At 43.6% G+C, this 22,623-nt stretch overlaps 1 protein-coding gene and 1 pseudogene across 1 annotated transcript in view; one reads left to right on the top strand and one right to left on the bottom strand.

Annotated features, from left to right (window-relative positions):
• The window catches only part of LOC132542425 (zinc finger protein 709-like), a gene marked incomplete at its 3' end in the record, with an annotated part of 89,596 nt that overhangs the window by 49,699 nt on the left and 17,274 nt on the right, over positions 1–22,623 (bottom strand). The gene's annotated exons all lie outside the window — the stretch shown is intronic.
• LOC103128041 (heterogeneous nuclear ribonucleoprotein A1-like) lies at positions 7,282–8,287 on the top strand (annotated as a pseudogene).

The raw sequence follows: 22,623 nt of genomic DNA, 5'->3' as shown, positions 1-22,623 counted from the left end.
TTGTTGAAGATGAATACAATAAGTGAATAATTTGTTGTATACTTCATATTCTTGAGATTTTCTACCACTCTGACTATCTTTCCCCTCAGAGATTTTCACTGCTGTATTACTGTAAAATACTGAAAAATTAATTAATAATATTTCAATGAATACAACTGATTCTATTACCAGGATGCAGGACATTATTTTACTCAATAAGCTACAAAATCAGACATTAACAATAGATTTCACTAAAAATGTATAATGAAAAAAATCACAAATATTCAAAATTATACAAATATCTCCAGGGAGTCAGGCGGTAGTGCGACGGGTTAAGCATGTGCAGCACAAAGAGCAAGAATGGGTTAGGATCTCAGTTCAAGCCCCCGGCTCTCCACCTGCAGGGGAATCACTTCACAGGCTGTGAAGCAGGTCTGAAGGTATCTCCCTTCCTCTCTATCTCTCTGTGTCTCTCAATTTCTCTGTCTCTATCCAGTAAGAAATAAAAATTTTTTTTTTAATCTCGAATTAAAAGTAAAGTTTAAAAAGTGGAAAAAAGGGGCTGGGATTGGGAATCAGGAGGTAGCACAGCAGGTTAAGCACACATGACATGAAGTATAAGGACAAGTTGAAGGATAGCAGTTTGAGTCCCTGGCTCCCCACCTGCAGAGGGGAGTCGCTTCACAGGTGGTAAAGCTGGTCTTCAGGTGTCTATCTTTCTCTTCCCCCTCTCCATTTTTCTTTTCTGTCCAAAATCAATGACAATAATAAAACAACAAGAGCAGTAAAAGAGAATAAATATTTAAGTGCAAAGGCTAAAATGAGCAAGGAACTGCTTCGAGCCCCCAGTTCCTATCAGCAGGGGGAAGCTTTGAAAGTGGTGAAGGACTTCAGATATCTCTCTTTCACTCTCCCTTCATTTACATTTCTGGCTGTCTCTATCCAATAAATAAATGAGAGAAAAACTGGTAAAAAAGTAAATACTTTCATATAAATGTATTATGCCATAACTAATGATATCTTTACAGCTATATTGTATGGATTAATTGAGCCACAATTTGTTAGTAGCAAGTTCTGGGTTTGTGTTGAAATTTTTCACTGAAAATATTGATCTTTTCTGAAGGACCACATCTAATTATCATGAAGATATAGATATTCATACATTAGAGTTTTTTTTAATATTTATTTATAAGAAAGAGAGGAGAGAAAGAACTAGACATCACTCTAGTACATGTGCTGCCCGGGACTGAATTCAGGACCTCATGCTTGAGAACCCAATGATTTATCCACTGTGCTACCTCCCAGACCACACATTAGAGATGTAAAAAAAAATTTTTTTTATTTTCCCTTTTGTTGCCTTTGTTGTTTTTATTGTTGTAGTTATTATTGTTGTTGTCGTTGTTAGACAGGACAGAAAAATGTAGAGAGAAGGCGAAGACAGAGAGGGGGAGAGAAAGACAGACAGCTGCAGACCTGCTTCACCAGCTGTGAAGTGATTCCCTTGCAGGTGGGGAGCTGGGGGCTCGAACCGGGATCCTTATGCTGGTCCTTGTGCTTTGCACCACCTGCACTTAACCCACTGTGCTATCACCCAACCCCTAAGATATTTGTATTGTTTCCAAGTGTACTATTTTATAAATACTAAGTATCTTTACTCCCTTGTTAAGACTTCCATTTTCTTGTTACATGTGAGAAAGATTTTTCTATAAAGTGGAGAAAAGACAGATAATGTAGAACATTATTATGGTACTTTTGTTGCCAGTGACTCAGATGGGAACTTCAATCATATACATCACATACATATTTCAGTCACTTGTCCAAGTACTGTATAACCTAGTCATGAAGTATCTTTGATGAGATTACTTAAAAATTAATCTATTTGTGGCAGTGTTTATAAATTTTATGTTTTTATTATAAATATTATTTTCTTAATAAATTGTATTAAAACAGTACATGTGCTGCTAAAGACCAAACTCAGGACCTCATGGTCAAGAATCCAATGCTTTATCCACTGCGCCACATCTGGGACCACAAGATTTAATTTGTGGTCCATCATGAGACACAATCAAACACTGCTCACTTAACACTGTGTCCATTTACACAATGGTGAACAAAAAGCCATTTGTCTTCTAGTTGAAAAATTAAGGCTATATTAGAGTTACCTAGTGAAAGAAAGTTCCTCAAGTTTTCACACATCACATCTCTGTAGAGTTTCTTCTCTGAAGGATTCAATAGTGCCCACTCCTCTTGAGTGAATATCACAGTTACATCTTCATAGGCCACTGAGCCCTAAAATATGTGCAATGTGTTCATGGCAGAAAATGCGAGTGACAGCAGATTAGCCATTCAGTTTCTACATTAGGAAACCTGTGAATGATTGTCTCATCTGCAAACATGTCTTTGGTAACTTGAAAATCAAATACCTCTTAATTATGCTCTAGAAGTTGGTACATTGATTAGAACAATGGCCTCTCACAAGGCCGAGTTCAATCCCTGGCATCTCACGTGACAGAGAAATATCCCTATTCTCACTCTTCCCCTCTATACTTTTGTAATTAGTAAATGATAAAACCTTAAAGTTGTGTGGGAGTACAACTGATAGGATGCTCACACTGCCATATAAATGGACCAAGATTCTATATATCCTAGTTCTCACATGCACGGGGGGGAGGGGGTGGCACAGGACTCTTCACAAGTGGTGGAGCAGTTTTGGACATTTCCTTCCTTATTTATAATGTAAAGTTTATATAGGTAAAGAGAATTTGATAGGGAGAGTGAAGTAGAAGGTAACTGGAATTGAACCTCTAGCCCCTGGGGACTTAGAGCTCAAAGTCTGGTGTGTCTTCTTCTATCTTCAGATCTTCTCATAAAAAGAAAATTAACATTAATTTCATTTATTATATATGAATAACAATTTCACATCACACACACACAGAGATAGATATTTCTACTTCACTTTCCTTATTAAATTCTCTTCACCTATATAAAACTCAAAAATATAAATAAGAAAATAGCCACTGGGTGTAATGAATTCATAATGAAGCCACAGTGATAAAATAAATAAATAAATAAAAGTTTGGATAAAAAAAGAACACGTGATGATTATAAGTTTGTTAGAAATGAAACATGAAGAGGTCCAGGAGGTGACACAGTGGTAAAGATTTGGACTCTCAAGCATGAGGTGCCGAGTTTGATCCCCAGCAGCACATGTGCCAGAGTGATGTCTGGTTCTTTCTCTCTCCTGCTATCTTTCTCATAAATAAATAAAATATTAAAATAGAAAAAAAGAAATGAAACATCTCAAGCCACATAGCTCTTTATTATTAACAGGAGCAGTGCAGGGTGCACCTGGTTAAGGGTACATATCACCATGACACAAGACCTAGGTTTGACACTTGCTTCCCTCCTGAGGGGGACACTTCATGAGCAGTGAACAGGCCTGCAAGTGTCTCCTATCAAATAAAATGGAAAGAAAAAAATGGCATTCTGCAGGAGTGGATTCAAAGTTCTCACAATGAGCTCAGGAAATAACCCTGGTTTAGGGTTGGGCCATAGTGCAGCGGGTTCAGTGCATGTGGCGCAAAGTACAAGAACCAGAGTAGGGATCCTGGTTCGAGTCCCCAGCTCCCCAGCTGCAGGGGAGTCACTTCACAATCACTGGAGCAAGTCTGCAGGAGTCTAAGTATCTCTCTCCCTCTCTGTCTTCCCCTCAGGGATAAAAGCCCCAGACAGTCAGACATGGATGGCAACTTTTGAACTGCCTGCTAGTCTGTAAGTTCAGAAGCCCCCATCCGGCATATCCCGTGGCAATCAACACACCAACAGTCAGGGAGGTGTCTGCAGATTCCGGGACCAGACCCAGAAAGGAACCAGCTACTTGGAACAGAACCAGAACAGATCAGGACCATACCCAGGACCCATCCAGACCAGAATCAGGACCCATCCTGACTAGAACTCTGCCTGGACCAGCTTTGTTAACCTGAGGACATAATTTGTCCTGACCTTACCTGTGCACCTACCTGTTTTATACTGAGGGGGTATTTGGATACATAATTGTAATTATAAGAATTTGACGTCAGGATATTAAGATTTCTAAACTGCATTTCAATAACATTTTACTGTTAGTGTGATGTTAGAGTGTAACGCGGTGTTAGACCGCCATCTAGAGTCCATAAATGAGTACTGCAGCAGAATTATTTACCCTATTTAAGTAATTAATAGTAGGGTATTTTTCCGTCTACTCGAGGCTTGCGCACCTCCCCGACACACGCAGAGCCCCAGGTCTTTAAGGCCAGGTCACGCCAAGGCCTCGCCCAGCTCCCAACGCCACCCGAGACTCACCAGCTGTGACTGACCTGACGCCTCCATTCAACAGACACTGCACAGCGGACTGGCAGCTACAACAACTTGAACCTGCCTCCCAGCCGTGTGTGTGCAGGACCCCACTGGCGTTGCTTGGCCTGATGGGATCTGTAGTCTGCCTCCTCTCCATCAGCCATGGGAGAAGAGCAGTGCGAACTACAAGTCCCAGAAGCCCGCGCGCCTGGCCTAAGCTGACGCTCCGGAAACAGAGATGTCTCTGCCCTGGAGCCCAGTGCTGCCTCTCTAGCCTGGTGGTTCAGGGGTCGGTTTCTTGTGGTTTTTAAGGAGCCGGAAGCTCTGGATAATGAATGAGTGAGCTGCTCTAGCCCCCATGGTGATCTAACAAGAACAATCGAAGCTGTTTGCTTTTTTTATTGATTTGATTTGTATTTATTTTCAGTGGAGAAAGAGAAATTGAGAGTGGGCTCCCGGTGATGGTGCACCTGGTTGAGAGCACATGTTACAGGCATGGGACTTAATTTACTTGATTTATTTATTGAACAGAGACAGCCAGAAATCAGGAGGGAAGGGATGCAGGGAGGGAGACACCTGCAGCCCTGCTTCTCCACTTGCAAAGCTTTCTCCCTGCAGGTGGGGGCCCGGGGCTCAAACCTTGGTCCTTGCGCTGTGACATGTGTGCTCAGCTAGGTGCATCACCACGCAGCCCCACTTTTTCTTTTTCTTATGAGAGTGTGAGAAAATGGAATTTCCCAAATTTGGACTAGTTCATTGAAGTAGAGAAGATGTCTTAGAAACTAGATAAGATGTGGTCTGGGAAGTGGCACAGTGGATAAAGCATCAGACTCTCAAGCAAGAGGTCCTCAGTTCAACCCCTGGTAGCATATATGCCAGAGTGATGTCTGGTTCATTCTCTCTCTCCTCCTATCTTTCTCATGAATAAATAAAATCTTAAAAAAAAAAAATGAGATAAGATGAAACCACACTAATGCACTAATTGCTTCTGCTCCGCACCTGGTGGATACGAATGTTTGCCTTGAATCTGTGCACCCAGTGACCCTGCTCTCTCAGCTCTATGTTAACTTGTCCATTTGGCTTCTGCAAACACTGCTGGCTTCCTCCCTGGAAGATAAGAATGGAATGTTCTCCTTGAAACTTTGACACCAAAGATAAATTAGCAAGGACATGTAGACCCCCCTCAGTCATGCAGATACCCCTTCACTTTTCCCCAAAAAGGAGGGTGAATTTCAAGCCTGGTTGTCTCAGAGCAACTGGACCAGATTTGGTACCAGGCTGGGATCACTCAGCTGAGGTTTGTCTTTGTCTTTGGTGATGTCTCTTTGTAAGTATGTGGACTGGCCATATTTTCACTCTTTCAAACTTATGAATAAATTCCTTATACTTCACTTATATATAGGAGTCCTGTCAGTCTGTGTGGGTTCCAGTTGGTTGGCCTCAATTTGTCTTTGTAATGCATATGGTCAGAAACAATTTAACAAGGACACTGCTCAGCTCTAATGATGCTGGTGCAAAGATTAAACATGAGATTTGGAGATTAAGTCACTAGAGTTTCTTTGCATAAATAACAATCATGGTCTCTTCCCTTCCCATTGTATTTATTTATATATTTATTTGTTTGTTTTACTAGAACACTGCTCAACTTTGGCTTCTGGTGGTACAGGTGATTGAACCTGGCACTTTTTTTTTTCCTTCCTCCAGGGTTATTGCTGGGCTAGGTGCCTGAACCATGAATCCACCACTCCTGGAGGCCATTTTTGCCCCCTTTTGTTGCCCTTGTTGTTGTAGTCTCACTGTGGTTATCATTATTGCCATTGTTGATGTCGTTTGTTGTTGGATAAGACAGAGAGAAAGGGAGAGAGGAGGGGAAGACAGAGAGGGGGAGAGAAAGATAGACACCTACAGACCTGCTTCACCGCCTATGAAGTGACCCCCCTGCAGGTGGGGAGCCGGGGGCTCAAACCGGGATTCTTACCCTGGTCCCTGCACTTTGCGCCACATGCGCTTAACCCACTGCGCCACCGCCCGACCCCCTGAACCTGGCACTTTGGAGCCTCAGGCATGAGAGTCTCTTTGCTTAACAATTATGCTATCTGTCTTCCCACCCCCACCCCAACTAATAGCCCTCTTATTAAATGCAGAGCCTGGTGCTTGGAAGTAACACACTTGTTAAAGAAAAAAATTGTAAGCCAGAGACATCATGGGTTAAAGGTCAATCACTTGCACCACTCCAAGTGAAAGCCAATAAGTGCTCCTATGAAAAAAAGAAAAAGAAGGAAATAGAATAAAGCGTCATGAAGGGACCAGTGGAGGAGCAGAAATTTTTTTTCTCCTTTTTTAAAAATTATTATTATTAGCTTTACTTCTTGGCTACAGCCAGCCATAAATAGAGAGGGAAAGGGTGAGAGAGAGGGAGAGAGACAGAGAGACACCTGCAGAACAGCTTCACCACTGGAAAGTTTTCCCCATGCAGGTGGGGACCAGGGGCTTGAACCTGGGTCCTTGCGCCAGAAATGTCTTGATGCCAATCATTTATGCTGACCCTGCCCACCCACCCCTGGGGCAGCTCCACACCTTCTGGGTGGAGTCCACTGGCCCACATATCTAGAGGTGTGTCAATGGCTGCTCACTGTGGAGAGCCACTTGACTGTCCCCAGAATCAGCAGAAGCACTTCTCCAGGACTTCCAACTCTAACAGGCTCTGAAGAGAGGCTGTTATCTGCTCTGTACTGGAAGCCTCAGGTAAGCAGGGCCCTCTGACAATAACGTGGGCTTGGGAAGGGAGGAGGTTGTCTAAATTTTGACATCCTGAGATTGCTGACATCTGCATTCCAGGAGAGAGGAAATCTGGCATCCAAAGGGATGTGCTCCTATAAACACTGAGCTACAGATGTCGGCTACATCACTGCTTTCTGCTCGTGGATGTGATCGAGTGAGCATCCTGAGCTTTTCTCTGTTGCCACCATGTCGAAATCTGAGTCTCCCAAAGAGCCAGACAGCTGTGGAAGCTCTTCATTGGGGCTATAGCTTTGAAACAACCAATGAGAGTCGGAGAGGCCATTCTGAGCAGTGGGGAGCTCTCACAGACTGTGTGGTTATGAGACTCAAACACCAAGCACTCCAGGGGTTTCAGTTTTGTCGCATATGCCACCGTGGAGGAGGTGGGTGCTGCCATGAATGCGAGGACACACAGGGTGGACGGGAGAGTCGTGGAACCAAAGACAGCCGTCTCCAGAGAAGATTCTCAATGACCTGGTGCCCACAGAACTGTGAAAAAGATTTTTGTGGGGAGCAAAAAGAACACACTGAAGAACACCATCTAAGAGACTATTTTGAACACTATGGGAAAATTGAAGTTATTGAAATCATGACTGACTGGGGCAGTGGCAAAAGGAGAGGCTTTGCTTCTGTAACCTTTGATGACCATGATTCTGTCGACAAGCCTGTCATTCAGAAATACCATACAGTGAGTGGCCACACCTGTGAAGTAAGGAAAGCCTTATCACAGCAAGACATGGCTAGAGCCTCGTCCAGCCACAGAGGACAAAGTGGTTCTGGAAACTTTGGTGGTGGCTGTGGAGGTGGCTTTGGTGGCAGTGACAACTTTGGCCAAGGAAGAGACTTTAGTGGTCAAGGCGGCTTTGTTAGCAGCTGAGGTGGTGGCCAAGGTGGGAGCAGTGGGGATGGCGCCAATGGATTTGGCAATGATGGAAGTAATTTTGGAGGTGGCAGAAGCTACAATGTTTTTGGCAATCACAATAACCAGTCCTCAAATTTTGGCCCTATGAAAGGAGGAAACTTTGGAGGCTGAAGCTCTGGCCCCTATGGTGGTGGAGGCCAGTATTTTGCCAAATCATGTAACCAAGGTGGATGTGGTGGCTGCAAGAGCAGCAATAGCTATGGCAGTGGCAGGAGGTTTTAATCTCCAGGAAACAAAGGTTAGTAGGAGAGCAGAGCCAGAGAAGTGACAGGGAAGCAACAGATTTGTGAACTCAGCCAACCACAGTGGTGGCAGGGTCTAGCTACTACAAAGAAGACTTGTGTTAGACAACACTCTTGTGTATGGGGGAAAAAAGCTTTGGAGGACTGTATTTGTGACTAATTGTCTAATAGGTTGTTTTAGTTTCTGTTTTGTGGAAAGTGTAAAGCATTCCAACAATGGGTTTTAATGTAGTTTTTTTTTTTTTCACCCATGCTATTTATTGCTAAATCTAATGGTCTGATCATGACGCTGAATAAATGTGTCTTTAAAAAAAACCAAAACACTGTGCTACTGAATATAAATAAATATGAACACTAGACACAGAGCTGGCTCACACAGGAATGCATTTGCTGTACTGTATATGAGATTTCAGGTCTGAGGACCCCACAGAAGCACCACAGGCAGGGAAAGTTCCACTTGGGGTGGAGCAGTGTGGTGGAATTCCTCCTCTCTCAAACTCTCAGAAACAAAAAAAAAAAAAAAAAAAGAAAAATTCAACACATGTGTCCTGGGATCAGGCAGGCCCCAATTTTCTGGAGACTATCATCCCCCTGAAACTTGTTTTTAAATTTTTATTTATAAAAAAGAAACACTGAAAAAAAACATAGAAAAAACAACTCCACACAATTCCCACCCCCAGAACTTTGTATCCTATCCCCTCCCTTGAAAGCTTTCATAGTCTTTATCCCTCAGGGAGTATGGACCCAGGGTTATTGTGGGATGCAGAAAGTGGAGGTCTGGTTTCTGGAATTCCTCCCTGGTGAATATGGCCATTGACAGGTGGATCGATATTCCCAGCCTGTCTCTCTCTTTCCCTAGTTGGGCAGGAAACTGGGGAAGTGGGGCTCCAGGACACACTGATGGGTTCCTCTGACCCCCCCCCCCACTGTCATCCCCTCTTCCTTTTAGGTCTTTCTTATTTTTTTTTAATTTTTTTTACATTTATTTATTTATTTTCCCTTTTGTAGCCCTTGTTGTTTATCGTTGTTGTTATTGCTGTCATTATTGTTGGATAGGACAGAGAGAAATGGAGAGAGGAGGGGAAGACAGAGAGGGAGAGAGAAAGATAGACACCTGCGGAACTGCTTCACCACCTGTGAAGCGACTCCCCTGCAGGTGGGGAGCCGGGGGCTCGAACCGGGATCCTTATGCCGATCGTTGTGCTTTGCACCACCAGCACTTAACCCGCTGAGCTACGCCCAACTCCCCCTTTAGGTCTTTCTGTCCTATCTAGCAATGACAACATCAATAATAATAACTACAACAGTGAAAAACTGCAAGTGAAACGAAAGGAAAAATAATGTTAAATATAAAAAAAAATAAAATAATAATCCTGGCATGTGTGGGCCAATTTAGGAGAACTTGAAGAAGTCACGTGACCTTTCTGGGCTTCCACTGTCCTTGTGTGGAAGTAGGTATTGCACCTGAATTTCTCCCACATTCCGATGGCATATTGCTGGGCCCTCTACTGCACAAACATCGCTCCAAGTGTCAAAGTGGTGGGAACAGCTCAAGGTGTGGATACTGGACTTTTGGGACATCTAATCTTTGACAAAGGGGCTCAGACTATTAAATGAGGAAAACAGAGTCTCTTCAACAAATGGTGTTGGAAACAATAGGTTGAAACATGCAGAAGAATGAAACTCAACCACTGTATTTCACGAAATACAAAAGTAAATTCCAAGTGGATAAAGGACTTGGATGTTAGACCAGAAATATCAGATACTTAGAAGAAAATATTGGCAGAAGTCTTTTCTGCATAAATTTTAAAGACATCTTCAATGAAACAAATCCAATTACAAAGAAGACTAAGGCAAGTATAAACCTATGGGGATACAACAAATTAAAAAGCTTTTTCACAGCAAAAGAAACCACTACCCAAACCAAGAGACCCCTCAAAGAACGGGAGAAGATCTTTACATGCCATATATCAGACAAGAGTTTAATAACCAACATATATAGAGAGCTTGCCAAACTCAACAAGACAACAAATAACCTCATCCAAAAATGGAGGGAGGACATGGACAGAATATTCACCACAGAAGGGATCCAAAAGGCCGAGAAACACATGAAAAGTGCTCAGTCTCTGATTGTCTGTTGCTGTGGCGGTCTGGTGTCGGGCTGCACCGCGGAGAAGAGAGCGAATGTCCAGAGCAAAGGGGTACACAAATCTTTATTATAGGATGGGGGAGGGTTGGTTCAGACCACGTGGAGCCAGCCGGCAATGGCCGACCACGGGGGGGAGAGCAGGGAGCGAGACCTCAGAGAGGGAGAGCTGAGAGCCCAGAGGGGGGGGGGTGAGGGGTTTTTTATTGGGCAACAACCAGGAGTGACGTGTAGGGCCAGGATTGGTTGAAGGGGGCAATGCTAGGGTTTCGCACGGCGTAGTGAAACCTGGGGGCGGAGACTGCATCAGAATAACTCCTCAGCAACATCTCCTCCTATCCCTTTATATCTAAATGGACATAGTAAAGAAAAATGGAATGGAGCAGGCTTAAATGTTTTAGAGGAATGCCATGCTCAGGTGGGAAGATGTAGGACTTTCTGTGGAGGAGGGAAGGCTTAAATGGCTGCGAACCTTGTGAGATTTATGCGTCCTCCTGTGCTCAACCCCTCTTTAGAGAGAGAGACTTACCTGGAGAGACTCATCTCATAGGTTTAAGCGCAGCCTGCTCAACCATCTCTTCACAATATCTCTACATCTTTTCTATCTTTCTATCTAGTAATTGCATAAGATGTACAAAGTCTGTAAAAGACTATCATGGGGCAGAAACCTTTTGGGCATAAGCCTAAATGATATAACAAAATAGGAAGGGACAAGTAGGGGAGTAGTAAAAGCCAGTGTGGTGTGAAGGGAAGGACTGGTGTGTAAAGGAACATTCCCTGCTTGGGTGGGGAAAGGGGCAAGGGTACATAATGAGGGGGAGGCGGGAAGCATGACCCACCAAACAGAGGGGCTATTTGGCATTGTATACTCCTCAAGGCAACAGTCTGTAAAGTCTATGAATTACTCAGGATCAGTCTATGAAAAACCAGCAGCGTGAAGGGAAATAAGCTGCTTCAAAATTGTGTAAAATGTATATAGGGTATGTCAGAAAGTCTGATACAAGTCTCAGTCCGAAGTAGATGGCTAGGGGGAGAATTGGCAGGGGATGAAACGCTGCATGAGGGAGGTCAGCCGCTGGAATGTTGCTTTTCTGTAGATAGCCAGCTGGAACAGCCAACACGTGACAAGCAGGTCAGAAGCAGGAACGGTAACCAGGCATGAAGAAAGTTCTGTCCTTGGAGTCTGTGTATCAGATTCTTCAGATCGTGTTGAGTGACATCTAGGGTTTTGGGGGGTGTGCCACGGTAGTCGTGCCATCTAGTGGGTGACGTCAGGGTGTGCAGGGGTTCAGATGGTTTTTCCGGGATTCCTGTGAAAGAAAAACAAACAATCTGCTTCTCATGGGTAATTTGAACTTGTAACAAGTTATAGGTTTGTTATAGTTGATACCTCGATGATTATAATTGGTTTAGAATCTCTTTATGATTTTATTTAAAGGTCATCTAATGTGACCTCCTGTAGCAGCCTCTACCGCAGGATCTTGAGACCAATTTTAGCTAAAATATGTATTTTAAACAGACTCAAATTGCTTAGAGAGTTAACGCATATTCGTGACAATGATTTTAACGTTTACAGTGCCAGATTGATGCCAGATCTGTTGTGGATTAATTTCCACAAGATAGTTTACAGGGCACCTTTGGAGGCCCTTCAAAGGTGTCCTGTATATAAAATTTATATAGTTTAGTTTTGGGAATGAATAGTCACGTTGAACATTTAGACTTTTACCTAAATAGCAAGTTACCTTAACAAATTAATTTTACCTTGTCTGGTAAAAGTGTAGCTGTAGGGTTACACTTTTGACCATTAAGTTAGTGTTACCAAACTTGAGACATACCCATAAACATTTAGTTATAACAAACTGGAGGAAAAAGAACTTTTGTTATAAAAACACATTATTTAAAAACAAATTTAAATCTGTCATTAGTCACACAGTTTAAGACTAAACACTTACATATATACCAAAACTATATATAAAATTCAAAAGAGGGAGAAAGAAAAAAAATTTTTTGGAATGTTTCTGGACGTCTCCAGAAACTTTGGCTGCGTCCAGCATTTTTATATAAAGCCAATTACCTTTTAGAGTACTCCAAGCAGATGGGTCATGCAAAAAATTTTTTTTTGTCATTCAACACACTCACTCACAAAAACAACTGGCCAGTTATAACATAAGACATACAGGGAAAGGGTAGGAGAGAGGTCTCTGTGAGCCAGATTTTGTAGGTTCTGCCATGTCGTATTACGGGTCCTGGGATGTATCCTGCATCTGGTCCTCTTGTAGTATTTCTTGTTCTTCAGGAATAACAGCGCCATCCTGCGGGTATTGCCGGACATGGCGGGCAGGAACCCAGACAGGTTTAGAGAAATTTTGAGGAAAAATGCATGTGAAACCCCTTCCCATGGTCAATAATGGGTCAGGCCCTTTCCAAATTTTATCGAGTGGGTCTCTCCATTTGACCTTAATAGATGGGAGGGTAGATGGTGTTTGCCAGTGAAGAATAATAGGGGGTAAGGCCAAGTTATTGTAAATATTAAAGAGATTTAACGTAGTTAAGGCTTTTGCTAGCTGGATATTGGGGGGATATGTTCCTCCTTTATCTTTATTTAGTTGAGCCTTCAGAGTTTGATGGGCCCTCTCGACAATGCCTTGTCCCTGTGGATTGTAGGGAATGCCCATGGTATGAGTAATATTCCAGAGGGAACAAAAATCTTTAAATTGTTTGCTTGTAAACATAGGTGCATTGTCTGTTTTCAAAAATAATGGGACCCCCATAACGGCAAAACAAGAGAGCATATGGCTTACAAGCTTTTTAGCACTTTCTCCTGTCTGAGCTGTAGCCCACATAAATTGAGAAAAGGTATCAAATGAGACAAACACATATTTTTGTTTGCCAAAGTTTGGTATGTGGGTGACATCAATTTGCCAAATAGCATTAGCTTTTAAACCTCGGGGGTTAACCCCAAGGGTCTGGATAGCAGGTGTATTTATGAGACTTGCACAAGAAGAGCATGTAGCGAGGATATGTTTTAACTGTGGTAGAGGAACATCAGGGAATCGAGCTCGAAGGCCTTTAAGATTAACATGGGTTAGAGAATGAAAATTAGCAGGATCAGAGACAGAGACTGGGAAAGTTCCTGTGGAGGCAAGGCGGTCAACTGCGGCATTCCCTTCAGACAGGGAACCAGGAAGAGGGCTGTGGGAACGAAGGTGTTGAATATACAGTGGTTGGGTTCGAGAACAGAGCATAGAGGCAATTTGAATCAAGAGAGGGGAAAGTGGGTTGTCATCAATTTTCACATAAGAACGAGCAAGCCATGGAAGTAAGTTAACAGTATACACACTGTCAGAAAAAAGGTTGAAGGATTCTGGTACAGCTTTTAGTGCAAGAAAAACAGCATAAAGTTCTTTGTACTGAGGGGAATTATCAGGAAGCTCAGCAAAGAGAGGTTTAGGAGATTGTTTGTCTGGGTAATATATAAGGGCAGCAGCTCCCCTTTTTCTGCCATCAGTAAAGATTATAGGAGCAGAGGGAATGGGATCCCGAGAGAAAAGTTTAGGTGCTAGTAGAGGCAGAAGAGGTAAAGAAGCTATCAATTTATTAGAAGGAAAATGGTTATCTATTTGTCCTGGAAACCCCATGAAGCTTACGGCAAAGCGGGAATGATGGTGTATAAGCCACTCTGTATCTGTGAGAGAAAAGGGCAGAATAATTAAAGCCAGTTCCTTCCCTAAGACCTGCACAGACCTATTTCTCCCTTGGCGAAACCATGAATGCTAACGCGTCTATCTCAGTGAGGAGTCTTGGAGCTCCTCCTATTGGTGTGTGAAGCCATTTGAGAACCCCATGGTCTTGCCACAGTGCCCCTACTACTATGGGGCTGGAGTTGAAGATTAGAAGGTTTACTGGAGAGGAGAGGGAGAATCGAACAAGGTGCATGTCCTGGAGGGCCTGTTTAACCCTTTCCAGTGCCAAGGAGGCCTCAGGAGTTAACTTACGTTTTGAAGAGGGCTGTTTGTTTCCTTTCAACAGGTCAAACAGTGGTTGGAGGCAGCTTGTGGGCAGATAGAGATACTGCCTAAGCCAATTTAAATTTCCTAGAAAACTTTGTAAAGAAGCAAGAGTAAGGTTAGAAGGGAAGGTGACATTAGGTTTTAAGGGACGAATTTGCGTTAGAGAAATCTCTGAACCTAGGAAGGATATTGGAGGGATTAGCTGTATCTTCTCAGGGGCTACATTAAGGCCGCTTTTCTTTAATGCAGGAATGAGAAAATCACGTAAGGCATAGAGATCTGTATCTGATTTTCCCCATATTAAAATATCATCTGTATAATGAAAAATATTAAGGCCCTTATGAATATATGGGACAAGGGCAGATTTAACAGCCTCCTGACAAATTGTAGGACTATTGGCCATACCCTGGGGTAGCACCACCCATTCAAATCTATCAGCAGGGCTGGCGTTATTAATAGACGGAACAGAGAAGGCAAAACGTTTACAATCTCGCGGATGCAAGGGGATAGAGAAAAAACAATCTTGTATATCAATAGCTATGATTGGAATTCCCGTGGGAATTGCAGAAGCAAGAGGCAAACCCCTTTGGGGGGAGCCCCAGACCTGCATGGTTTTGTTTACTGCACAGAGATCTTGAAGGAGGTGCCATTTTCCCGAGCGCTTTTTAATCACAAAGACAGGAGTATTCCATGGGCTTCGAGAATGACGAATGTGTCCCAAGGACAACTGCTCTCAGACGAGCTCTTTTAAAATTTTTAGCTTATCCCTAGGTAAAGGCCACTGTTCCACCCAGACAGGCTCATTAGAAAGCCAGCTTAAGCGGGGTGTTTGGCTACGAACAGTGGCATTTAGTATTGGGGGTGCTGAATAGGCCTGGTATCGCGGGAACGAGTTTTACGCTCTGCAGAGGCGTCTGTGGATATCCTAATATCAAGACATTCCAGAAGATCCCTGCCCAGTAAGTTGGTGCTAATATTAGCTACCAAAGGGCGGAAGTGTCCGGTAGAACCTTCTGGGTCTTCCCACATGAGCGAGTCTCGTGTGCAAAATGCTCTGGTCATCCCTCCTATTCCATGTAAACTGGGTCCAGGGATAAGTTCCCAATCTTGGGGAACCTCTTCTTGCCTTAAAATCGTCTTTTCTGCCCCCGGGTCAATCAAAAATTTAAAAGGAATATTGCCAATCTTTACTGTCATAGAAGGGTGGCCCCGTTCTAAAACAGGAGTGGTCCACAAAATCTCAGGCCCCAAATTTGTACCATTCAGGGGCGAACCATCTTTATGAAATTGGGACCAACAATCTCTCTTCCAATGAAACCCCTTACGACATTTTGGACAAACAGTACGTGGTCTCTGGCTCCCTGACTGAAAGCGGGGTTGCTCTGGCTGGAGGCGTGGTTTCCCTGACTGGAGGTGTGGTCGCAACTTATCAGGACATTGGTTACGCCAATGTCCTTGGCGACCGCACTGAAAGCAGGCCCCATTTTGCTTACATGGGGCAACTGCATAGACCTGCGTCGTAGCGGGTGCCCCATAATTGCCTGATGTAAGTTCCTGTGTCACTAGAATCCAATTATCTGGGTGTAGGTGTTTAAGATTAAGGCATACCTGACAGAATTGTGGTGTCATGCCTTCCCAGACAATAGAGCGCAGGAGTAGTTTGCGGACGTCAGGATTATAAACCTTTCTCTCTAAGCTTCTCTTCACCCTTGAGATGAAGCTCGCCAATGATTCATCAGAGCCTTGGTGAAAAGAGTTAATGGGAGCTGACGGATCTACATCGGGTATGGTCACCCTTTCCCATGCTTGTGTTGCACAGATGCATACCTGTTTAAAATAACCAGTTGGAAACCTGGCTTCTGCCTGCTGAGCTCCAGATTCATAAGCTCCTGCTCCAAACAAAGCATCAGAATTCCATTCTACCTATTTGTTACTATTTTCCTGCGATTGCCTAGAGCACTCATCGCGGAAGCATGCCTGCCACTGAAGATAGAGTGGGTCTGGGAGTGCAGCACGAGCCAGATCTTTCCAGTCTAGTGGTGTATTTAAATGCTGGTAAAAAGTCCTCAAGACGGACTTGGTCCATGGAGAATGCATTCCGTCCTCTCTGACTTCTTGTCTGAGTGTTCCAAGATATTTAGATGAATATGGCTGCCATGGCTGAGGGTTTTGTTTAGAAGGGGCCAAGTTTACCTGGAATGTGTGGATTTGGTCCGATGGTGTGGGAGAGGGAGCTACAGAAGTGGAAAGTGACGTAGAAACTGCTGTAGTGGCTGCAGGGGAGACTAAACGCATATCTATGGGGACGGAGCTCCCGGGGTGGACTGCACATGGTTTAAAATCCTTAAATGCTGAAAAAATATCCTTTAGCTCTCGTATCTCAGCCACTAGGTCCCTTAATGGTGACGTATCAGCAGGGGGCGGGGTCAGGGACGAGGAAGCCTCAGGCCGAGCTGAAACCGTGGCGGCAGGAACACGGAAGCTGCAGGCGGAGCTGAAACCAGGGTGGCAGGGGCGGGGGGGGGGTTCAGGAACGTAGAAGCTGCAGGCAGAGCTGAAACCGGGGCGGCAGGGGCGGGGGGGGTTCAGGGTCGCAGAAACCTCAGGTGGAGCTGAAACCGTGGCGGCAGGGGCCGGGGGCGGGGTCAGGAAAACGGAATCTGCAGGCGGAGCTGAAACCGGGGAGGCAGGGGCCGGGGGCGGGTTCAGGGACGCAGAAACCTCAGGTGGAGCTGAAACCGCGGCGGCAGGGGCCGGGGGCGGGGTCAGGAAAATGGAAGCTGCAGGCGGAGCTGAAACCGGGGAGGCAGGGGCCAGGGGCGGGTTCAGGGATGCAGAAACCTCAGGCGGAGCTGAAACCAGGGCGGAAGGGGGCGGGGTCAGAGGAGGAGCGTCCGAACACGTGTGCGTGTCTGTGGGAACGGAATTCTTAGGTTTAGCCGCTGATTGCTTAGGATGTCTAAGTCTTAAGCACATGTGATTTAACTCTCGTATCTCAGCCTCAAGGTCACTTATCCTTATGGCATACCACGTTTTACATATCTTGAAAGTGGCGACCACAGTTAAAAAAATCCAAGGGGTAGCAAAAATTAAATCATTTATGACAGCGGGAATCTGTCCCAGGTCAAGAGATAATGACTGGGACACCTCCTCATAAAACGAGAAATTTCCCATGGTGGAGTGAAACGCGGGGCCACAGAGGTGGGCGGATGCCACTTACCTGTGTCTGGGCGGTTTCGGAGACCTCAGGCCGGGCGTGGTGTGGGTACGGAACACAATGGGCGCCAGACGTTGTTGTGGTGGTCTGGTGTCGGGCTGCTCCACGGAGAAGAGAGCGGACATCCAGAGCAAAGGGGTACACAAATTTTTATTATAGGATGGGGGTGGTTTGGTTCAGACCACGTGGAGCCAGCCGGTAATGGCCGACCACGGGGGAGAGCAGGGAGCGAGACCTCAGAGAGGGAGAGCTGAGAGCCAGAGATAGAGGGGGGGTGAGGGGGCTTTTTATTGGGCAACAACCAGGAGTGACGTGTAGGGCCAGGATTGGTTGAAGGGGGCAATGCTAGGGTTTCGCGCCTGGGGGCGGAGACTAAAACAAAGTAACTCCTCAGCAACATCTTTGTTGTTAAATTTTTCAGAGGCTCTTGCCAGCCTGGTTAGCTTCACGGGCGGGTAACAGAGACGCGGAGACAACGGCTGGGCAGGGAAGCTGTATTTCTTTATTCAGGAACAACGATTCATAAACTAAACCAAACTAATCACCAAACAGAACTCTGCTGTCTCTTTGCGGCGGCGCAAACACTCTCTCTTCCTCTGTAACTCTGAAACCCTCTCCAACTCTGGAACTCTCAAACTCTGGCGGGGTCCCAAGGGGCGGGGGCAAGCGGGCCCGCGAAATTAACAGGACTGATCTAATTCTCTTGGCGGGGGAGAACTAGAACCCAATGTAAAGCATACAACAACTGTCAAGTTCTGAAAGGTCTCCTATAAACAACCAGACCACCACAAATAGGACATATATCAAAACACTCTAAAACTCTACAAGAATGGCGTTAAAATATCTTCAATCTTTGATATCAATAAATGTCAATGGCCTGAATTCACCTATTAAAAGACACAGAGTAGGAAGATGGATCAGAAAACACAACCCAACAATATGTTGTCTACAGGAAAATCACCTAACGCAACAAGACAAACACAGACTTAAAGTGAAAGGATGGAAAACTATCATACAAGCCAATGGCCCACAAAAAAGGGCAGGAACAGCTATTCTCATATCTGACATGATAGACTTTAAAATAGATAAGATTAAAAAGATAGGAATGGACACTACTTAATGCTCAGAGGATCAGTCAATCAAAAGGACTTAACAATTATTAATATCTATGCACCCAATGAGAAGCCATCTAAATACATCAAACATCTACTGAAAGAGCTACAGCAATATATTAACAGTAACACAATCATAGTAGGGGACTTCAACACCCCACTATCTCAACTGGACAGATCATCGAGGAAGAAAATCAGTAAAGACATAAGGGAGCTAAATGAAGAGATAGATAAACTAGAACTATTGGACATTTTCAGAGTCATTCATCCCAAGAAACTGGAATACACATTTTACTCAAATCCACATGGATCATTCTCAAGGATAGACCATATGTTAGGCCACAAAGACAGCATCAGCAAATTCAAGAGCACTGAAATCATCCCAAGCATCTTCTCAGACCACAGTAGAATTAAACTAACACTTAACAATCAACAAAAGATTAGTAACAGTCCCAAAATGTGGAAGCTCAACAGCACACTTCTGAACAACATCTTGGTCAAAGAGGAAATCAAGGAAGAAATCAAAATGTTTCGAGAGTTCAATGAAAATGAAGACACAAGCTATCAAAATATTTGGGACACAGCTAAAGCAGTCCTAAGAGGGAAGTTCATAGCTATACAAGCACACATTAGGAAACAAGAAAAAACACAAATAAAGAGCCTGATTGCACATCTTAAAGACCTAGAAGAAGAACAACAAAGGAATCCTAAAGCAACCAGAAGGACAGAAATCACTAAAGTTAGGGCAGAAATAAATAACATTGAGAATAGGAAAACCATACAAAAGATCAATGAAAGTAAATGTTGGTTCTTCGAAAGAGTAAACAAAATCAACTAACCTTTAGTCAGACTCACAAAACAAAAAAGGGAGAAGACCAAAATAAATCGGATAGTAAATGAAAGAGGAGATATCACAACAGACACTGGAGAAATTCAATATATCATGCGAGGCTTCTATGAACAACTATATGCCACCAAGCTAGAGAACCTGGAAAAAATGAATGATTTCCTAGATACCTACCAACTTCCAAAACTAAGTAAAGAGGAAGTGGATAACATGAACAGGCCCATCACAGCTAATGAAATTGAAACAGTTATCAAAAATCTTCCCAAAAATAAAAGTCCTGGACCAGATTGTTTTACAAATGAATTCTACAAAACTTTAAAAGAAGAACTAATACCTCAACTTTTAAAACTCTTCCAGAAGATTGAAGACACTGGAATACTCCCTGTCAGCTTCTATGAAGCCAACATCACCCTGATACCAAAAGCAGACAGGGACACAACCAATAAAGAAAACTACAGACCAATATCTCTGATGAACATAGATGCGAAAATATTGAACAAAATTCTAGCCAACCGGATACAGCAGTATATCAAAAAGATTGTTCATCATGACCAAGTGGGGTTTATCCCAGGCATGCAAGGTTGGTTTAATATACATAAATCAATCAATGTGATCCACCACATCAACAAAAGCAAGACCAAAAACCACATGGTCATATCAATAGATGCAGAGAAAGCCTTTGACAAAATACAACATCCCTTTATGATCAAAACACTTCAAAAAATGCGAATAGATGTAAAATTCCTGAAGATAGTGGAGTTTATATATAGGAAACCTACAGCCAACATCATACTCAATGGTGAAAAACTGGAAGCATTTCCCCTCAGATCAGGTACTAGACAGGGCTGCCCACTATCACCATTACTAGTCAACAGTGTTGGAAGTTCATGCCATAGCAATCAGGCAGGAGCAAGGAATTAAAGGCATAGAGACTGGAAGAGAAAAAGTCAAACTCTCCTTATTTGTAGATGACATGATAGTATACATGGAAAAACCTAAGGACTCCAGCAAGAAGCTTTTGGAAATCATCAGGCAATACAGTAAGGTGTCAGGCTATAAAATTAACATTCAAAAGTCAGTGGCATTCCTCTATGCAAACACTAAGTTAGAAGAAATTGAAATCCAGAAATCTGTTCCTTTTTCTATAGCAACAAAAACTATAAAATATCTAGGAGTAAACCTAACCAAAGAAGTGAAAGACTTGTATACTGAAAATTATGAGTCACTACTCAAAGAAATTGAAAAAGACACAAAGAAGTGGAAAGATATTCCATGTTCATGGGTTGGAAGAATTAACATCATCAAAATGAATATATTACCCAGAGCCATCTACAAATTTAATGCTATCCCCATCAAGATCCCAAGCACATTTTTTAGGAGAATAGAAAAAATGCTACAAATGTTTATCTGGAACCAGAAAAGACCTAGAATTGCCAAAACCATCTTGAGAAAAAAGAACAGAACCGGAGGCATCACACTCCCAGATCTCAAACTGTATTATAGGGCCATTGTCATCAAAACTGCTTGGTACTGGAACATGAACAGACACACTGACCAGTGGAATAGAATTGAGAGCCCAGAAATGAGGCCCCACACGTATGGACATCTAATCTTGACAAAGGGGCCCAGATTATTACATGGGGAAAGCAGAGTCTCTTCAACAAATGGTGTTGGAAACAATGGGTTGAAACATGCAGAAGAATGAAACTGAATCACTGTATTTCACCAAATACAAAAGTAAATTCCAAGTGGATCAAGGACTTGGATGTTAGACCAGAAACTATCAGATACTTAGAGGAAAATATTGGCAGAACTTCTTTCCGCATAAATTTTAAAGACATTTTCAATGAAACGAATCCAATTACAAGGAAGACTAAGGCAAGTATAAACCTATGGGACTACATCAAATTAAAAAGCTTCTTCACAGCAAAAGAAACCACTACCCAAACCAAGAGACACCTCACAGAATGGGAGATCTTTACATGCCATACATCAGATAAGAGTTTAATAACTGTCGTATGATTTACATTGGTTTGTTCTAGCCCTCCCCCGCCAAGAGATTGGATGAGTCCTGTTAATTTCGTGGGCCTGCTTGGCCCCGCCCCAAGGAACCCTGGGAGAGGGTTCCTGAGTTCGAGAGTTCCAGAGTTCCTGAGTTCGAGAGATTGAGAGTGACAGAGTAAGAGAGAGTTCCACAGTGGAAGAGTTTCAGGGGGTTCCCCAGTACGAGAGTTCCAGAGTTCCAGAGTTGGAAAGTTCCTGAGTTCCAAAGAGGGAGTGCCTGTGCCGCCGCAAAGAGACAGCGGAGTTCTGTTTGGTGATTAGTTTGTCTTAGTTTATGAATCGTTGTTCCTGAATAAAGAAATACAGCTTCCCTGCCCAGCCGTTGTCTCCGCGTCTCTGTTACCCGCCCACGAAGCCAACCCAGCCGGCAAGAGCCGTCCGGAAATTTTAACAACAAATAATAACCAATATATATAAAGAGCTTGCCAGACTCAACAACAAGACAACAAATAACCCCATCCAAAAATGGGGGGAGGACTTGGACAGAATATTCACCACAGAAGAGATCCAAAAGGCTGAGAAACACATGAAAAAATGCTCCAAGTCTCTGATTGTCAGAGAAATGCAAATCAAGACAACAATGGGATATCACTTCACTCCTGTGAGAATGTCATACATCAGAAAAGGTAACAGCAGCAAACGCTGGAGAGGGTGTGGGGTCAAAGGAACCCTCCTACACTGCTGGTAGGAATGTCAATTGATCCAACCTCTGTGGAGAACAGTCTGGAGAACTCTCAGAAGGCTAGAAATGGACCTACCCTATGACCCTGCAATTCCCCTCCTGGGGATATATCCTAAGGAACCCAACGCATCCATCCAAAAAAATCTGTGTACACATATGTTCTTGGCAGCACAATTTGTAATAGCCAAAACCTGGAAGCAACCCAGGTGTCCAACAACAGATGAGTGGCTGAGCAAGTTGTGGTATATATATACACAATGGAATACTACTCAGCTGTAAAAAATGG

This window comes from Erinaceus europaeus, chromosome 13 (assembly GCF_950295315.1).
Source record: "Erinaceus europaeus chromosome 13, mEriEur2.1, whole genome shotgun sequence".
NCBI classification, from domain to species: domain Eukaryota; kingdom Metazoa; phylum Chordata; class Mammalia; order Eulipotyphla; family Erinaceidae; genus Erinaceus; species Erinaceus europaeus.
This window is presented reverse-complemented; position numbering and strand designations above follow the sequence as displayed.